Here is a 27,826-nt window from a genome sequence, read left to right as displayed (position 1 = left end):
AATAATTTTTCACTGTGCAGGAAAGGCAGAAGGGGCAAGAGGTTTTTGTTTTGGTTTGGTTTGCTTTTTGTTTTTAGAAGCAGTAGTAATAATTTTCCCTAATAAATGAGAGCTTTTGGCATCAAAGAGCTTAGAAGCTGTCATTCCATCTTAAAAAGTAAAAAGCTGAAGAAACTAGAAAATCAACAATTCTTAGATCCATCAGAGAAATGAGGTCACAGGCCAAACACTGCCCTCAAAATTGAGGAAAGATTGGTGGATCCTGAGAATTATCACTTACTAGAGCAGAGAACCAGGAGCAGAAATCCACAGGAACCAGTGCTGGGGTAGGAAGCCTAAACTGTGATCGACAATATACATTCTTTTTTGTTGTTGTTTCTTAACAATATACATTCTGAAAACAAGTTCCTTCTTACATATATGGATTATAAATATGGCCTAAGTTTGCATCTTAGTAATACAGTTCTTTTATAAGCAGTTTTAATTTTTAAATTATTTTTTCAGGTTTTTCTAGTTTTATTGATATAACTGACATATAACATTGTATATGTTTAAGGTGTACAATATAATGATTTGATATATGTTGTGAAATAATTACTGCCATAAATTTAGTTAACCTCCATCACATCATGAAGTTACAATTTTTCCCCCCTAAGGTGACTTTTAAGATCTATACTCTTAGCAACTTTCAAATATACAAAACTGTATTGTTAGTTATAGTCATCATGAATATCCAGTTGTTTCTAATGTTAATAAAATCTAATTATTTTTCTTCGTGGTTAATACTTTTACTGTCTTATTTAAGAAATCCTGAACACAAGTTCACAAATATAGTCACATATTTTTTAAGAGGCCTTATGATTTTAGCTTTTACATTTAGACCTATATTTTATCTGCCATCACTGTGTGTGTGTGTGTGTGTGTGTGTGTGTGTGTGTGTGTGTGTGTGTGTGACTTGAAAAAGGAGATCGAAGTCCATTTTTACAATATGGGCTATCCAGTTGTTCCAGTAACATTTGTTGTTGAAAAAACTTTCCTTCCCCCATAAAATTACATTGACACCTTTACTATGTGCGTTGGATTATTTTTGAACTTTCTCTTGGGCTTCAAAAATCTACGTTTCCATCCCTTTACCTGCTTCACACTGTCATTTTTACAGTATCTTAAAAAAGGGTCTTAAAATCAGTTTCTGGGATTTAAACTAGTATCCCAACTCTCCACCTATGTGGAAACCATAGAGTTCAGGAAAAATCCATACACAGATTCTGACATTCATTTATCTATCCCTGCTTTTTCTCTCTCTTTTTTATTTTTGAGAGTTATGCTTGAATTGTAATAGGAACAATACAATGAAATATATTAACGTATATTTCCCTGAGCAACATCTGCTTATCTTCTTGAGGAGGTGTGCTGCAGTTATTTTAATTGTTATGGCAGAAATATAAAAAGAGAGAATGGTCAAATTTGAAATTTAATTACAAAAAAGATATTTGAAGAGTCTCAAAAGTAAGATTTAATGGGAAGAAGTATTTTATAAATGCTATATGCTACTTAGTACAGCAAGAACCAGGATTGGAGGTATAAAAGAGAGAATTATATTATAGTCACGAATAGGAGTCTGGTTTTAAAATATGCCTGCAAATTCCTTGATATTTGTCCATCAAATAATGGAATTTATTTTTCGTCCACTTAAATATAGGCCAGCTTATGTGAACCTCTGCTAGTAAGTAGAAATAACAGAAGAGAAACTCCTTCACTTTTTTTTTTTAAGATTTTATTTATTTATTTGACATAGAGAGAGAGAGAGAGCACAAGTAGGCAGAGAGGCAGGCAGAGGGAGAGGGAGAAGCAGGCTCCCCGCCGAGCAGGGAGCCCGATGCGGGACTCGATCCCAGGACCCTGGGGATCATGACCTGAGCTTAAGGCAGACGCTTAACTGACTCAGCCACCCAGGTGCCCCAAAACCCCTCAACGTTTGATGCTAGGTTAGGAAAGGCCTGATTCTTTCTTTTGGGACATTCATCTTGGCAACCCAACAATCATGTTGTGAGGTGCCCAAGACACACAGAGAGGCCCCATGTCATATTACCCAGTAGTACAAGCTTAGCTAACAATTTCCAGCCAACATCGACCAGGAGATATATGACAAATCAACCTGCGGATCATTCCTGCATCCAGCTTCTAGCATCCAGTAATTCCAACCTAACACTGAGTGAAGCAAAAAATAATCTGTGCCTCCAAAGCTCTGCTCAAATCAAAGATCTGCAATTTAAAAATAAAAAATTCCTCCAAACACTAAATATTGCACTAATGTGTTTCACAGAAATACATACCTGGCATGAACTTAGGTACCAGGAGTGGTGTTACAATAGTAAAACCCTCAGAACAGGAGAGAGTGGCTTAGGCCCAGGTGGTGGAGAAGTTAGAAGGACATTGAGAGTCACAGAGACTGTGAGCAGAAGCTTGGTGGCACTTCAGAAGAATGTTGGTGGGAGATGAAAGGAATGTGAGAAGAATGTTATCGGAAGGTGGAAAGTTTAATGATATTGTCACCTTTGTGACAAAATTAAAAAAAATGAACTTGATGATCTAATTAAAGAATATTCCAGACAAAGTGTTAAAGTTGCCATCTGGCTTCTTCTAGTTGCTCATATCAAAACATAAATGAAGACAGTATAAAGAAAACATTTTTTTAGCATAAAGGCAACAGAACTTTCAGGGTTTGGTTTGACAATAAAGCCATTTGTCATCCACACACTCTGCATTTAGCACATGATTCTAAAAAATTAAAAATAGTTTTTGAGCTAAGATCAAATTCAGGGCATTATCAGGGAAATATTGTCTCCAGAAGCTACTCAGGGCATGACTATAAAACCCTTTGTTAAGATCATGGGTATACCTATTGTGGTACTTAAAAGAGACAAGAGGTCCCTCTTCACATCTTAATGCCGCACTGATGCTCTTTATTATGTAATAGAACATCTCCTCAAAACCTTACAGGAAGCCAAAGATAGTATTAAGGTAATTAAACAAGGAGACCATTAGGTGGTTCTAATGTCTTGGTAGCCTATATAAGCCAACCTAAGTCAGGGTCAATACATTCAAATCCAAGAAAGAACAACCCATCACAGCTAATGAGAATCTCTCAAATAAGGCAACTGCTTAAACTATAATAATCAAATAATAGCTTTGCTTTGCTTCTGTATGTTCTCTTTAGTAATTTTGTCCCTAGCTCTTGTCAGTGGAGCACTCCTAACCACTTTCCGTCGGGCACTGCCTGATTCAAATCCATGTTTGATCAAATAAACTCTCAACATTTTAGTGCACCTCAGTTTCCTTTTTAACAATAGGGATGGACTTATTTTGGTGAGATGTGTGAGTGTGGCTTTTGTCTAGTGAAACAAATGGCATTAGTACTCACAGAAAACCTGCAGGAATTTTAAGACAACGTATTAGCGCAGCATTGCCAGCTTGAACTAAGACAGAGGCAAAACAAAATAAAGCGTATTGACCTTTGAACTAGTATTGGCATGGCGCATGCTGAGAAGACCGTTCAGCTGCACATACCCATCATTTCTCATGGAAGAGACGTGAGAGTTCAGACAGTAGAATCAAGAACCTTGACGGTGCATCCAAGAGTCGTCCACAATCATTCCCAGGCCATAGGGTTGAGCCCTAATCAAAAAGCTGGCAGCATGGTCTGGGCTGGATTTTATATTTGCTTTATGTGTGTAATCTTTGTGTGCTCTCTTTTTTGAATGGGGTCGTCTGTAATAGCTATCCTAGGCCAGTCTCACCACCCATTGTGTGGGTGTCAGGGGGCGGTGGTACTGCAGAGGAACAGGTCATTTGTCTCTATGGTTCCCAGGTCTTCCACAGGGGAATTGTTCTGGAGGGGCTGTACCTGAAAAGACTCCACATCTGGACATAATTTAGATAATAAAATGTTGAACTTTAAGCTGAATGTGATTCCATAATAAATGGGACTTTCTTGGAGTCTTGGGAGAGGGATTAGTATATCCGACATGTGGGAAGAATAGAAATGGATGGCAGATTACGGTAATTTAAACATATGCCCGCAAACTCATGGCACTTATCTCCATCAAGAGGTAGATTCTAATTCCTCTTCTTTTAAATATGGCCTGGCCTTATGACTTATTCCTAATTAGTCAATGTCATATAAATTATGATATATGAATTTCAAAGCTAGCTTCAAAAAGGCAAAGCCACTGTTACCTTGCCCTTTCCCTCTTAGAATATTTAAACTTTGTATCCAGCCACTAAGTTTTAAGGAGGCCATGGCAATGTGGAGAGGCCAGGTGTACATGTTTTGATGGGCATTCCCTCTACTTAAGTTCCCAGGAGACAGTCAGGACCAATCACCAGTCCTGTGATTCACTTCATAGACCTCTCTGCCATTTTGGAGAAACGGAAGTGACGAACTCTGAAGGATTAACTACATAGCCAGTTATCCAAAAGAATCATTCATAATGAAACAAGAATATTTCAATCAAAAGATTATTTAAAGTGGTAAAGATATATTTCTCTACTAATAGAGCTCTGTGATGGCTTATAAAAGAGATCAGCTCAGCTCTTGAGAAAAGAAAATTTTCTTTTTCTGCATATATCTGAGTTCATTTCAGTCGAGCTGCAATCCCACTGCAATTTTTGAATCCACATTTTGAATGTTCAGAGAATATGCACAAATACATTTTGTAAAAATATGCCTGCCTATACCTTATGCCATTCAAGATTTTATAATTCATTAAACCAAAACTGTTATAATTGTGCAACATAAAGATTAAAGTTATGGCTTGAGTTAAATACATATGCTCCATAATACTGAAATAAGGAATGAAAGGCTGAGGTCATCTCTGGATCTGAGGAGTATAAACAAGATATTAAGAATAGCACATTAGCATGGAAATAAAGAATCCCTGTCTCTTCTAATGAAGTGAGGGAAATACCCAGAAGGATATAACAGCCTGTAACGTGGAAATAAAATTACTGAAAATGACTTCTTGTAAACCACTAGTTTTCAAGCTCTTTGATGGAAGGAAAAGAAGAAAAGGATTGTGTCTTCTACTTCTTGTATATGTTAAAATACTAGTTTTGTGTTCCATTGGTGATATGAAGATTGCCATGTGAACTATCTCACTTTGTAAATATATTTCTCCCTGTCTTTCCCAGCTCTACCTAATTTATGGACCTTCACTCTCTTTTTCTGTTCCTATTTTAAGTTTTTTTGTGGGAAGAGGGCAAAATATGTAGGACAACCCGCATAACATGTACAGTTAACCTCATTGTAAACTCACTTAAGAAATTCTAAACTCCTAATGCCTTCCATTTCTATTTTTGCTCTTATTGGTTGTTAATAAAAGCGTGATGGGCTTCAGGGATCTCTAAACAGTTGTACCCCATTGTTTGAAGAAAACAGTAAGTGTGTAAGTAGGAAAGACACTCGACTGGTTTTAAAAAGGATATTCAGGGCGCCTGGGTGGCTCAGTTGGTTAAGCGACTGCCTTCGGCTCAGGTCATGATCCTGGAGTCCCGGGATCGAGTCCCACATCGGGCTCCCTGCTCAGCAGGGCGTCTGCTTCTCCCTCTGACCCTCTTCCCTCTCGTGCTCTCTATCTCTCATCCTCTCTCTCTCAAATAAATAAATAAAATCTTTAAAAAAAAAAGGATATTCAGATTCCAGATTATGAGGAAAATGAAAGCATTATACTAAAGTGAATAAAATTTCATTAGCCCCCCAAATGTCTAAGTGTCCCTCCTCTCCTCCTATATCCACTTCTGTGGGTTTGAGACACTTGGGTTTCCCCATACTCCCTCTTCCTACTTCCCCGTGTATGCAGAACTTGCATTAACTTGGGGAATGTTACTAGCAATGCTATGAATTTCTTTACTATTACATAGTTCTTAGGATGCATTGCATTTCAGATTCTCTAGATTCAGATTCTGTAAAGAAGAAAAGAACAATCAACAAAACTGCTGAACTTAAAGGAAAAAAAAAGCTAATTAGCAAACAGTTGTAAATGGGTTTGTTTACTTCAGGACCCTTGATTTCTTCCTGTTGTTCTTTAGCTTTCCCACACTGATTTCCACATCCATCACATTTCATTTTTCTGAAATCAGCTTATGCACTTAATGGTCCAGACTGGGCAATCAATGTTGATTGAAATCAACTTTCAAATTGATGCAAGAGGTCCACTGCTTGCTCTAAGAACCAGCTGTGTAAATCTAAGAGAAAGATAACTGTCAGCTTTTTCCTTATGTAATTTTACATTTTCTTAAGCATACTGCTGTTATAATGACCCAGGAAGCACTTGTATCTAGAAAAAAAAATCACTGGGTAAACAGCAAATACCTTCAAACCCCACCACCCTGACATGATATTGGACAATATATATATATATATATATATATATATATATATATATATATATATTGCTGTCTTGTTAGCATCTTGTTAGCTTAGAAATGATCTGATTTCTTGGATACACGGATAGGGCTCATGTTACTGTGGTACTTACTGAGAATAGCCTGTTCCCAAGATAGACTCAGTGGAAACAGCGCCTTTTGTCTTGCCATGGAAGAAGGGGCCTATTTTCAAAGTCATCCAACCTAGTGTACTTCTAATTACAACCTGATGTTGGTTTTACAAAAAGAAGGCTCACAGCAGTGTGAGACAAGATTGTTTCATTTCTCTCGCTATAGGGTATCTGTGTTTGACTTTCAGAGTTGAAACCAGGGAAGCTGCATTATAATGCTTCCACTTTGTTGCCCTGGGGTGAGTATAAAACATCGTCTCTTTCCATGAGAGATTTCTATTTGTTCTGTATGGTTTCTTCTCCTCTACCTTGGCCTCCATGAAATCCCTCACTTTTTGCTACCAAAAAAAAAAAGCAACAAAACTCTCATTAAATAAAATAAAATTTAAAAAAATATAATAATTGTCTCTGTAGTTTTAGTCCAACTTTTTCAAACATTGTTATGGCTTTATGTAGCATATTTTTAAATAGACTTTGTATTTTAGTTTTAAGTTTAAGTTCACAGCAAAATTGAGCAGAGGGTGTAGAGATTTTCCCTAATCCCTGTTGCCCACATATACACAGGCTCTCCCACTATCAAAATCCCCCTTCAGAACTGTACTCTTGTAACTATCAGTCTACACTGGCACATAACCAACACCCAAAATCCATAGTTTACATTAGAGTTCATTTTGGTATTGTATAATCTCTGGGTTTTGATAAATGCATAATGACATGTATCCAACATTATAGTACTAGGCAGAATAGTTCCACTGTATAAAAATGTTCTGTGCTCCACTTATTCATCCTTCTTTCCTCCCTAATGCCTAGCAACCACTGATCCTTTTACTTCCTCAATAATTTTGCCTTTTCCAGGGTGTTACATAGTTGGAGCCATACAGAAGCCTTTTCAGATTGTCTTATTTCACTTAGAAATATGTATTTAATGTTTATCCAAGTCCTTTTACACATACCTCCTTACACTGTTGCTGTCACAAATTATATTTCTATACATTACTTTCACATTATCATAGATTTATAACAATTAGTTTATGTATTTATCTTGGAAATGATACAGAAAATAAAAAGAACAACTACAAACTAACACAATAATATCAGACTTTATATTTATTATGTAGTTACCTTTACCAAAGTTCTTTATTTCTTCATATGGCTTCAAGTTACTGTCTAGTACCCTCTCATGTCAGCCTGAAGGGGGACTCATTTTAGCATTTCTTGTAGGGCAGGTCTACTTGCAAACAATTCCTTTAGCTGTTTTTATTTGTTTGTTTTAATCTGGGGATATCTCAGTCTCTTCTTCATATTGGAAGAGTAATTGGCCACATACATAATTCTTGACAGGTTCTTCTTTCCTGCTTTTCTTTCAATACTTTAAAAATGCCATCCCACTCCCTTGTAGTCTCCATGGCTTCTGATGAGAAATCTGCTGTTAATCTTATTAAGGATTCCCTGTACATGATGAGTCACTGTTCTCATACTGCTTTCAAGATTCCCCTTTTGTCCTTGACTGTCCTTTGATAATAATGTGCCTCAGTATGGATTTCTTTGTATTAACTCCTTCTTGGTTTTCATTTAGTCTCCTGAAAGAAGAGATACGTGTCTTTGATCAAACATAGGATGTTTTAAGTCATTTCTTCAAGTATTTTTTCTACCCCACTCTTTCTCTCCTTTCCTTCTGGGGTTCTGATTATGCTACTGTTGGTCCACTGATGGTACCTTACAAGTCCTAGTTCATTATTTTTATTTTTACTTCCTGTTCCTAAGATTAGATAATTGCAATTCATCATCATCAAGTCACTGGTTCTTCTGGCTACTCAAATTGGCTACTGAAATTCTCTAGTAATGACTATTTCATTTCAGTTAATCAAAATTTTAAGGCCCAGAAATTTTGTTTGGTTTGTTTTCTCTTTATTGATATTCTCTATTTGTTCATGCATTTTCCTTGAGACTCCAAAGTACTTATTACACACCATTTTAAAATTATATGAATTGTGCTAGTGTTGGGGGAATGACTATATCTTTGATCAAATGTATAGACTTGTACTCATTTTAGTTACATAGTAGTCAATATAACAAATAAACATTATGTTAACAATGGATATTTTAATACTGTTTCTGGAGAGATTAATGAATCTCATATTCTCACCAAAATAAACTCCATATACCTTCACCTATTTTTTTAAGCCAGTTGTTCATAATTGGAAATTCATTTACATGGCCAATATCATGCATTTTATACACTTTTTTTGGTATTTTTCTGAGTATATAAACTCAGAATATGCAAAATATATGCAAAAACAGAAATGAATACACAAATAAATGTAAGTATATTAAATACACACATTTTTCAAGGACCTTGCCCATCAAAATAGAAATAATTCAAATATTTCTGCCTCATTTTCTTTACAATTGTTTTACTATTCAAAAGTCACACAAATCAAAATACCAAATTCCTGAATATCATAAAAGCAAACATTCTAAATAAGTTACTTTCAGATAAGTTAAATATAATGATTTTTAAAAGCTTTTATTTATTTATTTGAGAGAGAGAGAGAAAGAGCAGGAGCAGGGGGGAGGAGCAGAGGGAGAGGGACAAGCAGACTCCCCCCTAACAGGGAGTTTAATGCAGGGCTCCATCCTAGGATGCCAAGATCATGACCTGAGCTGAAGTCAGACACTTAACTGACTGAGTCATCCAGGCACCCCAAACCTGATGATTTTGAAAAGGCAGGTATATTCATAATAGAGAGCATTCACATTGCAACATTTAAACACAGGTAATAGCCAGTTGGTCTCTAAGCATGTTTGGAACTAAGGTATATTTATATATTTCATTTATACATATAGATATATATATTTATAAGGTATATAAACTCAGGAGTGTTGTAGTGGCAAAATCTTGTTAAGATCACCAAGAAACAGGAGAAACCAGTGTGTAACCATAATGCATAGAAAGAAAAATACAAGTGTTGGCAAGGATGTGGAGAAAGGGGAACCCTCTTACACTGTTGGTGGGAATGCAAGCTGGTACAACCACTATGGAAAACAATATGAAGGTTCCTCAAGACATTAAAAATAGAGCTACCCTACAACCCAGCAATTGCACCACTAGGTATTTACCCCAAAGATACAGACATAGTGAAAAGAAGGGGCACCTGCATCCCAGTGTTCATAGCAGCAATGTCCACAATAGCCAAACTGTGGAAGGAGCCGAGATTCCCTTCAACAGATGAATGGATAAAGAAGATGTGGTTCATATATACAATGGGATATGACTCACCCTTCAGAAAGGATGACTACCTACCATTTGCATCGATGTGGATGGAGCTGGAGGGGATTATGCTAAGTGAAATAAGTCAAGCAGAGAAAGACAATTATCGTATGGTTTCACTCCTATGTGGAACATAAGGGATAGTGCAGAGGACCACAGGGGAAGGGAGGGAAAACTGAATGGGAAGAAATCAGAGAGGGAGACAAACCATGAAAGACTCTGGATTCAGGGGAACAGACTGAGGGTTACAGAAGGGAGGGGGGTTGGGTGTTGGGGTAACAGGGTGATGGGTATTAAGGACGGCATGTGTGGTGATGAGCACTGGGTGTTATACGCAACTAATGAATTGTTGAACACTACATAGAAAACAAATGATGTATCTTATGTTGGCTAATTGAACATAATAAAAAAATAATAAAAAAGAAAAATGCCAAAAAGAAGAGAGAATATACATCTAATATTTCTGATTTCTTTTCATCTACATTCAGTCTATCTGGAGGAAAGACTCATCTCTGCCCTTGTATTCCAAAAGATAGCTGTCTGCTAATCTAATAACTCCTGTGGTTTTGGTTTAAAACACCTTCACTATGTTTCTCTAATAGGTAACCAAAAGAGTCTTAAGACACAATATTTTCAAAGTAATAAATTATGACAGGCCCGGGAACTCTTGCTTATCTGTGTGCTCTGTGATTTGACCCTCATGTTTCTAGGGCACTCTCTTCTTCTGGGAAGACTCACCTGCTTTGAATGATCAGCACTGAGATAATCTCAAATTTATTTCAGAAGCTAAAAAAGGTTATGATCTAAAATAAAATAATAGCAGGACAACATATATTTTGAGTAGCTATAGAAATGCTGATGCAGGCTCAAAGGCTATTTAGTTTTTGCCATCCAATTCAGTAATAAAATGATGAGCCAAGGGAAAAGGAAAGCTATGGAAATATACTCTGAGTGCATATTCGCTATTACTCTTTCACTGACTTTATCTCATTAGTAAATCAAGAATAGTACTATATTAGCTCAACATCTAAAGGATGCATTCCTGTAAATAATGTTTCAATTGCAAACCTTCTTGAGTCTTCTGTGTTATCCCATAGGGCTACAAGATGACCAAGTGACTGGCGGGAAATTTTATACTACTGTATTGATCACAGTATGAAAAGAAAACAATAAAGGCATCAATAATACATGGTCCTGGATGACATCTTTATAGCATGGCTAATAAAGATAATTTGAAATAGCCCATTGACTTTTTCTCTGCCCAGAACCTAGAGTAAATATATAATTTAATCTTGCTTTAGAAGTTGAGGGCATTTTCTTTTTTGAGAATTGTGACATTATTCATGTTGCTAAAGATAAGGCCTTGCCCCAGCTTTCAGGTTTTAAAGCTTAGTTATTAAGTTTGGCTTCAAGGTGAAATGTGGGGAGATAAATGGCAGTGATTGAGAGATTGAAGATGAAAGTTTGGATCTCTGGTTACAGAACTGAAAGAAATCAAAACATGGAGCCAAAGAAATATGACAGTGCCATTTAGCAGATAATGAACTTTAATTGCAACCCCCACTATTCATCTACTAATATGTTTTGTGAAATGGTTTTACTTTATTATTCAACAGATAAATAAGCAGTCACTGGAAAAAAGCAGCTTTTAAAAATTTATTTGATGAGCCTTACTTAAGGGATATTTAGTTTTGCTCATCAAGTATTTATTAAATACTTGGTACTTGGGGCACCTGGGTGGCTCAGTTGGTTAAGCGACTGCCTTCGGCTCAGGTCATGATCCTGGAGTCCCGGGATCGAGTCCCACATCGGACTCCCTGCTCAGCAGGGAGTCTGCTTCTCCCTCTGACCCTCTTTCCTCTCGTGCTCTCTATCTCTCACTCTCTCTCTCAAATAAATAAGTACAATCTTAAAAAAAATAAATAAATACTTGGTACTTGTCCAATATAGATTTTTGTTGGTGACAGGAAACTATAAATATACAGTCCATATTAAAAAAATACTGGTCTGCTATATGAAAGTACATTTTTTTCTAGTGACATATTCTGTTCTTAAAGTCATCATAAAAAAAGAGTATCTTACAGTGCTGCTTCGAACAAAAGAATATTAAAGAAAAAAAGCATCACAAGTGGAGGATTCTTCTCAAATTAATGAAATAATGTATACATATATATTCTAAAAATAATTCAGCATATGTTTAATATCACTAAGGTTCATTTTCTTATCATGTAGCCTACCTTGAACCAATTTAAGGTATAATAGTAAACTCTGTATGAATATAGTACGCATTTCTCACAGAGAAGTGTGACAAAACCTAAACACTCTAGATTGCTTTGATAAAGCAACTTATTGATATAAGATGATAGAGATGATGGACAAATGAGGGCAAAATATCTTTGTTTTAGTTTGTATGGCTTTGGTGGGGGGAACTGGATAATAGGGGAAGATATCCCTACTCTGTATACCAAACCCACCTATTCACCTTATTAGAACAGAAGATGCTCCTAGTGCTCTTATCACTCAGGAATTTACAAGGGTTTGTGGGCCTCTGTGTCAGGAAGGAGTGGGGGTAGAGACTAATATATGTACTGTTATTTCACATATACTATTATGTACATGCTAATGTATGATGGTGGTGATGGAGGGGTCAGGTAACTTGGTATTTTATAGTTTACAGCAGAATGTAAGAATATTCCTTTTAAAAAAGGATATTCTTCATTTGCTTAGAATATATTTTAACTTAGATTATGAATAAAATCTTAGCAATTCTTTTTTTTTCCCGACAGCTTGTCACATACAGAACTCCTTTTCCTTTGAATTGTCCCTATTACTATTTAATAATCATCATATACTGTCTTACGCTGGAAATAACCTTCATTATTTTTGTTTTATTGTCCCTACCTAATACATTGTGATATATCACCTCTGCATAATCACATGGTTTCATATTTATACCACACCCTGTACCTTATATCTTGCACATCAAATAGTAATTGCTTTATGAATACATAAAATGATTGATTTCCTTGTTTGACTACTGAAGTTATGACTAGATAGATGACTCCTGAAATCTCTTCCTTCTTTAAGTTTCTAAGTTATTATAACTTCACAGGAGAGCATTTATAAGTTTTGATGAATGTTATTTATTTTAATTTTCTAGAGAAGCATTTAAGCTTGCAATTAGACTAAATTGTACACAAATAAACCATGAATTTTACATGTATTGTCATACTGAATGAATAACCTGGGGATCAATTTGTGAATTTAGACATACTCCTGTCTTTTAATTAATATATGTTAGATACTGTTAAACAAATTCTGTCCCTATAATATGAGTATAGTCCATCTCCCTCATGTGAGTTCTTTCTCCATGGTAGTTCTGTGATCTGCTATATCTGTTATATCAATTTAGAGATGTTTCATCCCCAAAACAAGCATGTCTCACATAGCAACACATAATGCATGGCAAATCAACCTTTAATAAACATTTTTTATTATTATTACCAAAAAAGGAAAGAAGGAAAAAAAAAGAACAAGATCAGAAGGAAGATTGAAAAAAGGCTAGATGAAAGGAAGGAAAGGAGGAAATATTAAAGAAAAAAATTATTTATGACACTTGTTAAAGATGATAAGGTAGACTTTATTCAGGGGAACTGTAAGGGTAAGTGTGAGGAGCACTGTAATGTGGCTTTGCAGTGGTGGAGAGAGATGGGGTTCAATACCGAATACAACAAGGAAAAGTGGGGATTTATAGCAAAGGACTGGGGGTGGGGTGTACAATTATATAGAAAATTAATTAAGAGGAAACATGAGGGATAAGGGAGGGATTCCAGCTAAACAGACCCAACAGGATTCTTGCTAAGGCAGACCATGGTGGTCGGGTACCCTGTGGGGGATGGTGGAGGATGAGGAATCTGATTAGATATCAAGAATGGTCAGCTTTCTAGGGTGGACGATTCTGATTAAACTGATTTAGAAGGATTTTTGCTAAAATTGGACAATACAGAAGGAACACAGAAGTCCAAAAATTGAGGCCTAGTTACAAAAGAGGTTAGAAGAGCCTGATTGACTGTGGTCAAGGGAAAAAGGAAGGAAGACAGATATGATTATGAGGCTTCTTTACAAATGGCATCCATGAGGTGTATAATCTTCCCAGGCGCAACAAGCTGCTTTAAAGAAAAAGAGAAAAGTCTAAATTGAGCAATTTTAAATTTGAGGATATTTGTAGAACCATGATTTTGTGATTTTTGTTCTGCTAGCAGAAATTCCCAATGAACTTGCACCTGCAAAACTGCATACTGCAAAACACATTCAACGTGTCATTCTGTGTGCACAAAGGATCAGGTTACACATTTAAGTGATTTTAGGGTTTAAAGATATTATCATTGATATTATAAATGCCTTGAAAGCATAAAAATCTGACTTGGAATTCTGGGAGTTAGAGAATCTATCAAGAAAAGCAACATACAACGTACAGTGCTTTTCCATCAGTTATTTCTATCAGCATAGTTGCACTCCAAAATTGAAAAAAATTGAGAAATTAAGACTCCTTATTGTTTTTTTAAAGATTTTTATTTATTTGACAGAGAGAGACACAGCGAGAGAGGGAACACAAGCAGAGGGAGTGGGAGAGGGAGAAGCAGGCTCCCTGCTGAGCAGGGAGCTGGGTGCGGGGCTCGATCCCAGGACCCTGGGATCATGACCTGAGCCAAAGGCAGACGTTGAACGACTGAGTCACCCAGGTGTCCCATCTTATTGAGGTTTTATTTCCCACCAGAATATAGCTTATTTTTCTTAATATTAAACATTTATCTCCTAGGAACACACTAGGACATTTCCATGATCCTGAGATCTGTCCTCTATAATAGCTCAGATAGTTTGGGAGTAGGGAGTTATTAGTTTGTTGATTCTTTGCCAAGTTCCTTGGAAATATTAGAAGAAGCCCTGGCTTTAGGATTATAAATGGATTATATCCTCTGTTGTTTGCACTTTTATTTAAGTCTCCCCACTAATAGGTCACTTCTCAGGCAAACAGCACCAAACCCACTGTAGACATTATAAAGTTTTGCCTTTCTCAAAGCCTGTGAAACTGGCCCAGCTGGCCTGAATATTTATGGAATATTACAACATCCCCCAGGATTCTGACTCTATTTTTTCCTGATTTTTCAGTAGCTAATGTAATTATTTTTTGCAAAGCAGAGGAAGATTAATAACAGATGTGCAGAATATTTTAAATACAGTAGTATCCAATATGTTTTTGCATATGTGTATTTCCTTTTTGGCATGTTTTCAAATGTTCTTCCTTTCCATTGCACTGAAATTGATATTTCTATCTGTTAGGTATATGAAGATCATATGGCACTGTGTTATATTATCCATTGATCCCTAGTATAAGGGCTGTCAAAACTTAGCATAAAAAAACAGTGAAAATTCTGCCTTGCTGGGGCACAGATGGAAATGAATTTTTATTATAAGGAAACAGGAAGACAAACTTTGCCTTTGGATTTGTATGACCATGTATAATATATGGAATTAGTAGGCAATTTGCCTTTATTATAAATGACAGTATGCTGAGTCACTGCCAGAATGGAAAGTGGTAGATTTTTGTTGCTAAGTTTGTCTTTGGTAAGATCTAATCAAACAGAATTATGCTCCCATAGAAAGACTTCTGTTGCCTTCCAGTTTAATGCATTTTGTAAGTTTTCAGATATTTTTTTAACTAACTTTTCAGGCTGATAGTTTCTTAACAGCAACTGTTAAAGAGGAGACTATGTGAGAACCATACATTTCTCTGTCACAGCTTGACTTTGTGCTCACTTATCCTCTCCTGAAATAGCCTAAATAACACACACACACACACACACACACACACACACACACACACACACACACAAGCTGAGGATGAGGGAAGATCTTTGATGGTGTAATGCACATGAATAGGTGTCATGAGTTGAATTGTGTCCCCCCCAAATTCATATGTTGATGTCCTAAACCCCATTTCTTCACAATCTGACCTGATTTGAAGATCTTTTCAAAGGTCATTAGAATGGGCCTCTTTTGGGTTCACTGACCCAATTCCATCATGGGCTGGGCCATACTAATCTGTATATATACACAAATCTATTTTATTTCTGCCCTACCTGTATGCATATTATATATTTATAAAACAAAAGCTTATGGGGCGCCTGCGTGGCTCAGTCAGTTAAGCATCTGCCTTCTGCTCAGGTCATGATCCCGGAGTTCCGGGATCAAGCCACACGTTGGGTTCCCTGCTTGGTGGGGAGGGGAGTCTGATTCTCCCTGTCCCTCTTGCCCCTACCCCTGCTCCTTCTCTCTCTCTCCCTCTCTATCCCTCTCTCAAATAAATAAATAAAATCTTTCTAAAAAATTTAACAAACAAAAACAAATAAACAAACAAACAAAAACCCAACAGTTCACACTGATAACTCTAACTCTCATCTAGCCCCACAGGGTTTTTTCTAGTCTTACTCCTGTTCTTTCTCCCTCTCTCTCCCTTTCTCTCTTGTTCTAGCTTCTTTGACAGTAAGAAACCTGGCTCCCATTATCTACATTTTACTTATTTGCCCTACCCTATTATACACACACATTGGTTTCCAAATGTTAGCCTACATCTTATAGAAAACATACTTACCAACTAGAGCACAGTGTGATGTACAGTTCTTTTAGTCATTTTCCTTAAGGTATCAAAACAAAACTGTTACCCAAAATTACTTAGATCAAATACTTTTTCTGCACTTTCTTAGGCAAGGTTATATCATATATATGTAATATAGTTGAATTTATTTGTTATAGTCTGAATTTAATCTTGATAAGAAATTTTAATCAATAAAAGCTTGGGTCATTCAGGTCTCACATTTCAAAACTAAGGTATCTTACAAGAAATAATGATGTGGAAGAACTGAATGCTTTCTATAATGTATTGACAATAAGGAGATAATGCCATTATCATTCCCAATCTCAGGAAACATCATGTTATGTGGCTGCTTCAATGCATCATATTGATTTGCATTGTATTGCAGACGGTTTGATAACTTAGGGGAAAATAAAGCCTGTGAGTAAGATCTAAGGTCCAAGGTTTCCCATTTGTAGGGAGAATACATACAAATTTTAGCATCTATAGTGACAATAAATAGCTTTCAGCTTTAAAATAATGAATGGTTCAGTTATTTACATAATTTGGTATAAAGACATTTCCTCATGAAATAAAGAAACCAAAGTGTGGTATAAAGTATATAAGACACAAAAATATCCATATGCAGATCAAAATGTCCTAGTCTGTCTGGCAATCAGTTTGGTTCATTTAACTAGAGCTGGTTGATAGACTATGAGAGGAAATGACTTGTGTCAACTAAAAAGTAGCATGCATCTTCTAGTTCTAGCTTTCCTTGCTAATGGCATACAAGCTACAAGAAAAAGAAGGGCATCTGAATTGCTTTAGACTTGACAAAAGTAAGAAATAAAACTTTATTAATGCATTTGGGAAAGCTAGTGTAAATCATTCTACTACAAAAGATAATGGTGTGTTTCTAGAATTATTCAGTTGCTTCAAATACTTCCATGGTTTACTTATTGGTAAAAAGTGTGTTATCTCAGCCCTTTGTGTTGTCCAAGCAGACGATCACTTGGTGATGTGTATGAGAACATTCTTAAATGCCTTCTGCTAACTGCCACTTGATTATGACATCCTCTTCAGTATTCTCTCTTCAGTTATTGTGTCTCCAAAACTAGAGAGATAGTTGTATAGCAGAAAGTCCTTAGACAAGCATTGGAGAGTGACAAATTTGACCTTGTGCTCTGCACCAGGAATTACTTTTGATATGTCTTTGACCAAAGATATAAATCTCACATGACAGTGTTTTTGAGGATTATGGATAATACATTTTTACAATTGCTGGCAGAGTGCAGGCACTCTGACCTCATAATTATTTTTATTCTTATTTATTCTTGTTCTTTTTCTTATTTTCATTCTCTTATCTCACTTAGGATAAAACAGGAGCCTAGCATTTTCTTAGCACCAACTCATTTACTTTATAGGCTCAGGCTTTTCTTAGCACAATAAAAGCTGACCTATGCATTTCTTTCATGGTAGACAGATTGATGTAAAATGCTCTGTAGGGAACCAGTCTGATTCAGTTTGAGCATAGCAGGAATCTTGGGTAAGTATAGGGATCAAGTGCTATAAAAAATTTAGGGACTCATACAGTAAGGTATTGCTAAATACTAATTACTGTCATCTATTATTATTTAGAGATTTATGCAGGCATTTATTTGTATATCCTTATTTGATTATTATAGCTCTGTAAAACGCCATTAACTTTTTTTTTTTTTTTTTTTTTTTTAAAGATTTTATTTATTTATTTATTTGAGAGAGAGAATGAGAGATAGAAAGCACGAGAGGGAAGAGGGTCAGAGGGAGAAGCAGACTCCCCGCTGAGCAGGGAGCCCGATGTGGGACTCGATCCCAGGACTCCAGGATCATGACCTGAGCCGAAGGCAGTCGCTTAACCAACTGAGCCACCCAGGCACCCAAACGCCATTAACTTGTCCTCAATTAAAATCGAAACAACCCAAGATCTATGGCAAGTAAACAGTGAGACTAACTTTTCCGATTCTAGAACCAGATGCCCTCTTTGCATAATGCTATTACTCTGGGGAAAACAAATATTATATATTATATATATATATAATATATCATATATATATATATACATATGATTGGCCATATACTTCTTTGTTGAAGGCCAGCTATGCATTTTCCCACAAAGATATAGCAAATTGGTATGAATATATCAATCAATTGATAGCTCAGTAAAAGTCACCTCCTTAAAATATTTATGAGGGCCAGTCATACTCACATACCTACCTATATGGGGTCTCTCAACATAACTTAGGAAAAATGAGTTACTCACAGTTTACTTTGTACTGTTGCTTCTTTGACTACCGGCGATTTTTATCTAGGTAATAAAATAAGCATGAAAGTGCTTATGAAAGAGCTGCTTAAAGACATTGATCTATACGAGGGAAGAGAGGATGTAAGAAAATCATGTCAAGTTCTAACACTGAATGTCTGGAATCTGTGGATTAAGTTCACAGCCTCCCCATTTTTCCTTGAAATGTTTGTTTTGTTTTTTTGTTTTTGTTTTGTTTTGTTTTTTTTTGCTTCTCAGAAAGATGGCTTTCAAGATCCACAATGCAAAATAGATGATGTGTCCATCTGAGGTGATAAGGAAAAAGAATGCTGCTCTGTGTGTGGTGTGTGGCAATGCACATGAAGTTATTTGTTATTCCATCAACATGAAGATCATGGCTCCAAGGATATGGTGGGAGATAACAAGGCATTGATTTTCCCTTATGAGACCAATTAACACAATGGCGTTCTAGCCTACTGTGTTGATGAATTCATCAACTCCTTTTCTAGTACAAACATGTCATATTGGGCAGCATGATATGCTTAATGTTGGAGCCATTCTATTCAACTAGATGCCAATTTTCCATTTATGCATTTTAATATCTGCATCAGTGAAACCACATCTTCATGTTGAGATTTCTTGCTAATGAAAACATAAGAATTTCTATGAACTAAAACAAAATAAATGCGAATAACCTATTAGGACAATACTCTATATTCTGCCAGTGCTTATTCAGTGGAAGTTGTCAATGGTATGAACAATGAGAGAAGAGGAGCAAGTAGTTCAATGGTAATATGTTAAAAAGTATTATGACTATTACTGGTGTGCACTTTATCATCTGAAGTAGCATATGGGTTTTGGTGAGATTATCATTTATAGACCAAGACAATAGTTTATAAGGGAAGGAAGAGAAAGTGAGTTTACAATGAGAATGCCACATATGTTGGGCCAAGACTCAGAGGGTAGATCTGAGGGTGGAGTTGCACCTAAGGCAATAATGAGAACACAGTCACTATCCTTAAACATGCACAGAGATAGGCAGGTCACCTAAATGACGGACCTGGGTCAGTTATTGCATTAGCAGGTGGGGAAAATGGGTGACAGGAGAATAAATGTCATATTAAAGGGGGCAAAGATTACTTATCTCCAACCATGGGAAAACATACCCATGTGTCCAGATGTTCTTTACAACAAACCAGCAATCTAGATTTTTTTTCAAAACCTCCAAATTAATGCTTTTTAAGTTATTATGACATCCAAGGGAACTTGCCAGTGACTTTTTCCCCCTTAAGATTTATTTATTTACTTGAGAGAGAGAGAACAAGCAGGGGAAGGGGCAGAGGGAGAGAATGTCCAAGCAGACTTCTGCTGAGTGGGGAGCCCAACACAGGGTTCAGTCTCATGAGCCATGAGATCAGGACCTGAGCCAAATCCAAGAGCCAGACACTTAACTGACTTAACCCAGATACCCCAGCCTGTGACCTTGTTTTGAACTAGTGGCTGCTAGTTTGCCACTTTTGTCAACTATGCTTGAGACCATTCTTCCCAGGCCCCCACAAATTTGTAGTTTCACCATGATGTACTTCCAAAATTTGTGAAATTATTAACACAGGCATAAACTTACTGAGAGTTTAGGCAGCTGGTCTTTAAATCAAACCTACTACCCAGAATATGCATTGCAACAAAAACTTTTCTAGTGTGGTGGGTATAATAAGTTCACAGAAGTGCTAATGCTCATATGAAAGTAAGGGAATAGCTAAGAAGGTGCTAGCACTTAGCTTACAGCCATGATTGCTGAAAAGTCCTAGAGTGCTCTCTTTACTTCGGATTCATAAAACTTTTGAAAGATCTGGTGTTACCAGATCCTTAAAATGTCATTAAGATATTTGAGGTTATAATGGTTAGAAATGTGAGATAGGGAACAACATTAAGATCATAAGGATACTCCAGGGGCAGCTGGGTGGTTCAGTTGGTTAAGCGACTGCCTTCAGCTCAGGTCATGGTCCTGGAGTCCCGGGATCGAGTCCTGCATCGGGCTCCCTGCTCAGCAGAGAGTCTGCTTCTCCCTCTGACCCTCCCCCTTCTCATGCTCTCTCTCTCTCATTCTCTCTCTCAAATAAATAAATAAAATCTTTAAAAAAAATCATAAGGATACTCCAAAAATTGAAAACTAAGGTCACATATAAATCATGTGTGTGATTCCCTTGTAAAACTGAAGGTCTTAAAAGAACTTTAAAACATGCCTATGCCAAATGTTTGTCTACCATCAGAACATCTCTGCCATCCATCCATCCATCCATCCTTTGGTCTGGTCTCTACAAGGGCAGTCAGACAGTCATGTAATTAAACATGCAAACTATGAAATATAAGCTTTTTTTTTTGGAAGTCACATTACATAGTCTGTCTCTTCATAGCACAGTGAGGTCTGGAATATGGATCTTATATATCTGTATCTGTAACTTAGAAAAGTGACTGGCACATAGAAAGGTTAGAATAAGTATTAGTTATGTTTATTATGGGTATTCACAACATCTTTTATGTGTACATCTTATATAGAGATATATTTGATTTGCTTATTTGTCTTTTATATACCTTTTGATTGTAATCAAAATGGTATGGGAAAAATAGCTAGTTAATTAAATGGAGATTTAGTTGTTGTTTGTTTTTTTTCCTGCCATTAAAGCCCTTCCTGATTGGTAAGAAAACATTACATCCATCTTCTTTAGCTTAACAGCCTTTAGTGTAACCATGATTTATGATCTACAATGGAATAGTAGCCAATATCTGAAAACATCTGTACTTGAGCCATCTGTTTATGTCTAAATACCAGATGCTATATATGTTGAAAATTTATATTTACTGAAATTGCCTTAATACATGTACTTAGCCCACTAACAGCACTGCAGCTAACAACAACAAAAAAAAGACTAGAAATGTTCTTGAGTCATGGATGGATTAAATGCATTTCATCATTGAACTTAATGCCTTGGTAGGTAATAGAGGAAATAGAAGTTTATCTAAGAACTTAAAAGGTTGTGACTGGTGAAAATAACTGAATTCTGTGATTATGTAAATGTTTCCTCAACAGAGAACAATGGGGAAGACTCTGTATTACTAATAGCCATAGAACTATGAGAATCCTGATAAATATTTTCAATATGTCTATAGGTATTCTGGGGTGGGGGAGAAGATGCTGTATGAGACACATTAAAAATTCAAAAATTATTTATCATGGAAATTACAATGAATATTTCTATGGGAAATAAAAATAACTATTTAACCATCACCTCCCAATTTTCTCATACATGCTTGATCACAGAATTCATTTCCTCCCCTAGTTTGCTGGACAGCTGTCCTAAGCTACTGATTCCTGAGGTGTTGATCTCAATGCATCTGTGTTGCACCATCTAAATTGGAAATAAGTCTGCTTTGCTGTCAAATTTGAAAAGTTTCCACACAGATGATGAAACTGGAGGAAGGAAAACTATGGAAGAAAAACAAATTGGATAATGTCTTCTGGGATGACACTGTACACAAGTAAGTTAACTACCCTCTATACAAAGGACTTTGAATTTGAAAGATTCTCAGGAGAACTATATGTCAAAATAGATTATTTCATGCATCTGTCATTGTTGTTTAAAACTCGAGATTTCTTTCTTTTACCTAGAAATCTAGGTCCAATTAATCTATAACTCCCTTAGAAAGGAAATGATTAACAAACATTACACCTTAGGATGCCTCTCAAAAAGCCTGGTGTCGTTAATTATAAGAAAGCAAATTTATACTCAGCAGAGTGATATGTGGAAAAATGCTATCCATAACTACATGCATATAACAATATATGTAACGATGCACACACACATACACACACACACACACATATAAAACACAAATCATACATTTGTTGTTATTATATTTTGGAGGCAGGCAAAATTTGATTTGTTCCAGGTTCGTCTCCTGGATTTCAAATAAACATAAAGTTACTCTGTATTACCTGAAGTGTAGCTTAACCTCTGCAAGACTCTGGTATAATAACCTCCAAACTATGGCCCAAAAAGTTGGTTGAACAACTCTTCCTTCACTCAGCTTATTCAGTGTGCCTACATGCATGCATGTTATTATGAGCATGTACAAACATTTTTCTAAATACTCCAGCTTCAAGGATTGTGGTTGAATAGAATGAAAAACTGAGACAAAATACCCTGAAGAAATTTGGAAATATTCCATTTTAAAATAGAAATAGCAAGAAACAAACTTGGGAATAATTTTGTTTCAAGCCCTATGGGCTAAAAATAAGTAAGGTTAATAAATAAACATGTTAACTTCTATACTTTGAACACTGTATTCACAGAAGCCAGAGAAAACTATCCTATGCATTTTCTTTAAATCTAGCACATTTTTTGTCATCTTACCTCCTGCCAAGACATTTCACTTCCAGTTGGATAGAGAAAAAAATAGCATATGAACAGGAAAATGATTTTTTAGCCTTTCTTCCGTGTGTAGCTGAGAAATAAAAAGTGCAAATATTTGACTTTGTATCTCCAGAAAGGGACTTTTTCCTAAGCTAAAAAACTTATGAATAAAATGAAAGACAAATTACTTTTAAATTGTCACAATTTATCTTTCTACTTATTAAAATAAATACAACTGATAACATGAATGCTCATTTCTGCTTTTTTGTAACTGTTTCTTTTAGGAAGATAAAAATTCAATACCCTCCATTTCTTGATGGTATCACAGTGAATTTCCTTTCAATCATTAATAGGTAAAGTGGAAATCTTAGCAATAATTCTGTCTTTTAGCTGTTTGTACTGTCACTATGATGGCAGCTAAACACACCATTTGTTTTCAGGAAAATGATGTCTTCCATGCAATAAACCGACTTAAACCCTGCTTTCCTGCTGTATTAATGTGTTTGTGTTTGTACAAAAAATCTCCATTAATGTGGCTGCTTTGAATATTTCAAGTGTCAGACTTTAGACACATATAAATTGACCAAAAATAAAAACATCCCATTATGTAGCGTAGAACACAGAAAAAGACTATAGAAATCTGATTTTAAAATATTCAGCATCAAATACATGGTGCTGATATTTATCTATCAAAGCAGCACAACACTGAGATATTTCAGGGGAAATGACAGTGCCAGGGTGAGAAACATCGTATTCCTATCAGAGAAGGAATATATTACTCCAGATGTCAAAACCTACGTGGCATTGTCATCAACTATCAAGTTACCAGCGAACCGATCTCAAATATTTAGTTGAGAAATGCCAGATCTGGGATGCCTGGGTGGCTCAGCCATTAAGTGTCTGCCTTCAGCTCAGGTCATGATCCCAAGGCCTGGGCATCAAGCCCCGCATCGGGCTCCCCGCTCTGCAGGAAGCCTGCTTCTCCCTCTCCTACTCCCCCTGCTTGTGTTCCCCTTCTCGCTGTCTCTCTGTCAAATAAATCAATAAAATCTTAAAAAAAAAAAGAAATGCCAGATCTTCTTTGAAGACTTTCATAAGATTTAAATGTATCTTTTGTAAAGAAATCAGTCCCTTTGGAGGGCACAAAATACTGGCTCAAATGTCCAGGCACAAGTAGAAGAAATACACTGATGATCAGTCCATTACACAGACATGGGCACTTCCCTGAGAACTCATTTTTTGTCCTTATCTAACTCAGGCAATCTATCAAAGTATTTTAACATTTTAATCATAGATTTTTTTTAAATAACTGAACAAATCCTTAAAAATGTTCAACTTCAGCCAGTCAGAAAATTGCAGCAGAGCATGAGTAATGGTGGAGATTTTGTGGACTCTAGGAGCATCTGACCAGATTAGTGAAAGAAGTTTGATACAGCGAGAAATAGAGAAAGCTGACCCATTCGGAAAAATCATAGTATCAACATCATGACAACAACCCTCTCTAGTCAACATTTCAATTTTTACACTTTGAGAATATTATGGGGAGGCCAAGCTTGTAATACTGCCTTTATACTCCAAAACAAGAATGCATCTAAAACAACTATCTTTCTCCCTTTTCAATTTGGAATTACATCCCTGATGGCATACTATCTCCTTTATCCATTTGAAGGTTTAAAGGGACAAATTAAACTATGTGTGTTTTAAACATAAAGAGACAGAAAGGCATAGGAAAGAATTAAAGAAAAATCCCTTAGGTAGGAGTTAACTGTAGTAATCGAGGAAGAGATAAGAGGCTGATGCATCTAGAGTGAGAAAGAGTAGGAGTCGTTATAATTATGGTGTGGACATTATGAAAAACCCAAATAATGTCAGTATATGCCCATGTTTATTACATATTTAGAAGAGGGGTTTGCCAGATAGTCATAGATGCAATATTTGGCCTCTATGACAAAGCAATACTTCAAGTGGTGTCATTTCCAACATTAAATAAGAAAAAAATAATGCAAAATGGAAAAGTTCCTGTAAGAAAAATGTAGATATTACATCTGACAGGGCTCACCAATGGTTAAAGGACTTTACCAATGCTTTAGTCCTAAAATAAATTGTCATGAAATTTCAAGCTAATTTCTGTCCTGCATCTAAATTTCTGTTGCATGGTATTGGCAATAATATAAGAATGGTACCAGAGTTAATAATACATCTGTCAACATCAATTTTAATGATTTTTTAAAATATTTTTCACAGCATCAAAAATTTATAAGAATATGAATGTCCTTGCAGGAGTGGGTTTTGATCTTGTTTTACTTTGTGGGAGCAATCTGGTACATCCTCAGGTTGTTGTATTTTTTCCTCAATAAAGTACCTGTGAAAATTGATCTGAAATGTTGTCTTTAGACATAAAACATTTAATTTAGTAAATTAAAAATAGGTCTTATGTCACTTTAAGAAGTGTTCCCTCTGCATCATCAAATTTTTCTTTGGTATATTTAGGGTCTAAAATTTTCATCTTTCATTCTCCTTATGTCATTGCATCCAGACTCACAATACTCTCTGCTAATAAAACTTCCTGAAATTTCATTTTATATGGCAAGAATTCCATTTCCCAGCATAGCTTGCATATACTATAAAAGCAAAGCTTTTTAATTTTGTAGGTTATTTAGGACTCAATAACATAATAAATACACACATGCAAACTCTAAAAAGTATCCTATATAGTCTCTATATGAACTTCTTGAAAAAATAAAAATGGGCCAATGAAATGAATTATTCTGCACATCTGAATTAATGAACATAGGGAAGTTAAGGTTAATAGTATTCTAGAAATAAAGCTATTGGTGTTTAGTTAAGGGATTAATACTATGATATATTTAAATTAGTGATTTAAATCTACTGATTTGACTTTGAAACCGGATAGGAAACATTAAGAACAGAAGGTGGCAGGGCTGTCTTTGCAACGTTTCCTGCTAACAAATGCTTGTATTGACCTTAGATTCTTTTCTGCATAATATATGCAACAAGGTTCAGATTTTCATGCTATAAGATGTTGAAGTGACACTTTAATATCACTAGAGTAATCATGTCAGTGTAACCATAACTTGTTTTGCAATTCTAAGACATATATTTTCCAAGTTTTAAGATATTAGAAACCAAGAAAATCTTACTTAAATATTGAAAATATTTGGCAGGGATGGCTTCAGATTTGTTAGAATGACATGCCATCTGAACATTTTTCCCTTAAAAACTTCCTAATATTCATTTTATAAACTTTGACAAAATAATGCTCTTTTATTTAATGACTATTTATTTTGGGTAGCAAGATGTTGGATTCCTTCTAATATAACAGGTATAAAATAGGCTTACCATAAAAAAATTCCTCATGCCACTGGAACTTGTCTTAAATTTTAGTATAATCAAAGAATGTTTCCTAGTTTTACAACAGCTAAATATGCAGTCTGGAATGGTTTTAGTGAAGGCTATTTGGAACTAAGTCCTCTAGATGGGTTATTAAATATTATAGCTAAAGTAAAGACACAGAATAGTCTTTCTATGTATTCCAAAAGAAAAAAAATAAAGAAGAAAAAGGTAAACAATTACAATGTAGTTTTAAATAAGCAGATAATTCACCACTGCTTTGAAAGATAGGCAGCTCACTTTCCCTTGATGTTTGCTTAAAAACAAAATATTTCCATATTCACTACCCCAAATGGCCATCCGTCCTATAAATTACTGATCATTTCTTTAATGGCATTACATTTCAAACTAAAAATAAAAACCACTTCTGTTTCTTATAAGATAGAGTTCTAAATATCTGAGTGATGAGCACTTTCAAGTCTTAAGAGAAAATGTAGCCTGATATTTGGCTCTAAATATGATTTATTTATTCTCTAATTTTGTTCAATCTCTTTACCAATATTCAATCATAATTTTCCTCCTTACCACCACTGTTCAAAACAATTTCAAACATTACCTAAAGCTGCAATTTAAACTGAATTTATTACATAAATTTGTTTTGATACTGAAAAGTTAACAAAATTGATAAAGGAGCTATCACCTCCCAGAAACTATACATCTCCCTTACCCAAAAAGATATCCAAGAAAAATCCAAACATACAAAAATAAGATGATTATTAATGCCTAAAAATGTCTGAAAGATTGCAAAAAACCATAAACAACATAGATTTATGTTTACAAGAAATGATCCTCATATCATTACATCGAAATATTTGCGAAAAAGGGCTATTTACAAAAACAGTTGTGAATTTGAATTTTAATAACAAATATACTTTTAATTTTTTATGTGATTGCAAAAGTAAAATGTCTATATAGGAAATTTGAAAGGGCGCTTGGGTGGCTCAGTCGGTTAAGCTTCTGCCTTCGGTCAGGTCATGATCCTGGGGTCCTGGGATCAAGTCCCATGTCCAGTTCCTTGCTCAAGGGGGAGTCTGCTCCTCTCTTTGCCTTTGCCATTCCCCCAGCTTGTACTCTCTCTCACTCACTCTCTCAAGTAAATACCTAAAATCTTAAAAAAAAAAAGGAAATGTGAAAAATTATCATCATTAAAAAATAACAAGAATTAATTGGTATCTTGCCAGAGCATAACCTACTTTTAATACCTTTTTATTCCATTTTATTAATATTTCTATTAATCTCTAATTTACT

Source organism: Zalophus californianus, chromosome 5 (genome assembly GCF_009762305.2).
Source record: "Zalophus californianus isolate mZalCal1 chromosome 5, mZalCal1.pri.v2, whole genome shotgun sequence".
Lineage (NCBI taxonomy): Eukaryota > Metazoa > Chordata > Mammalia > Carnivora > Otariidae > Zalophus > Zalophus californianus.
This window is presented reverse-complemented; position numbering follows the sequence as displayed.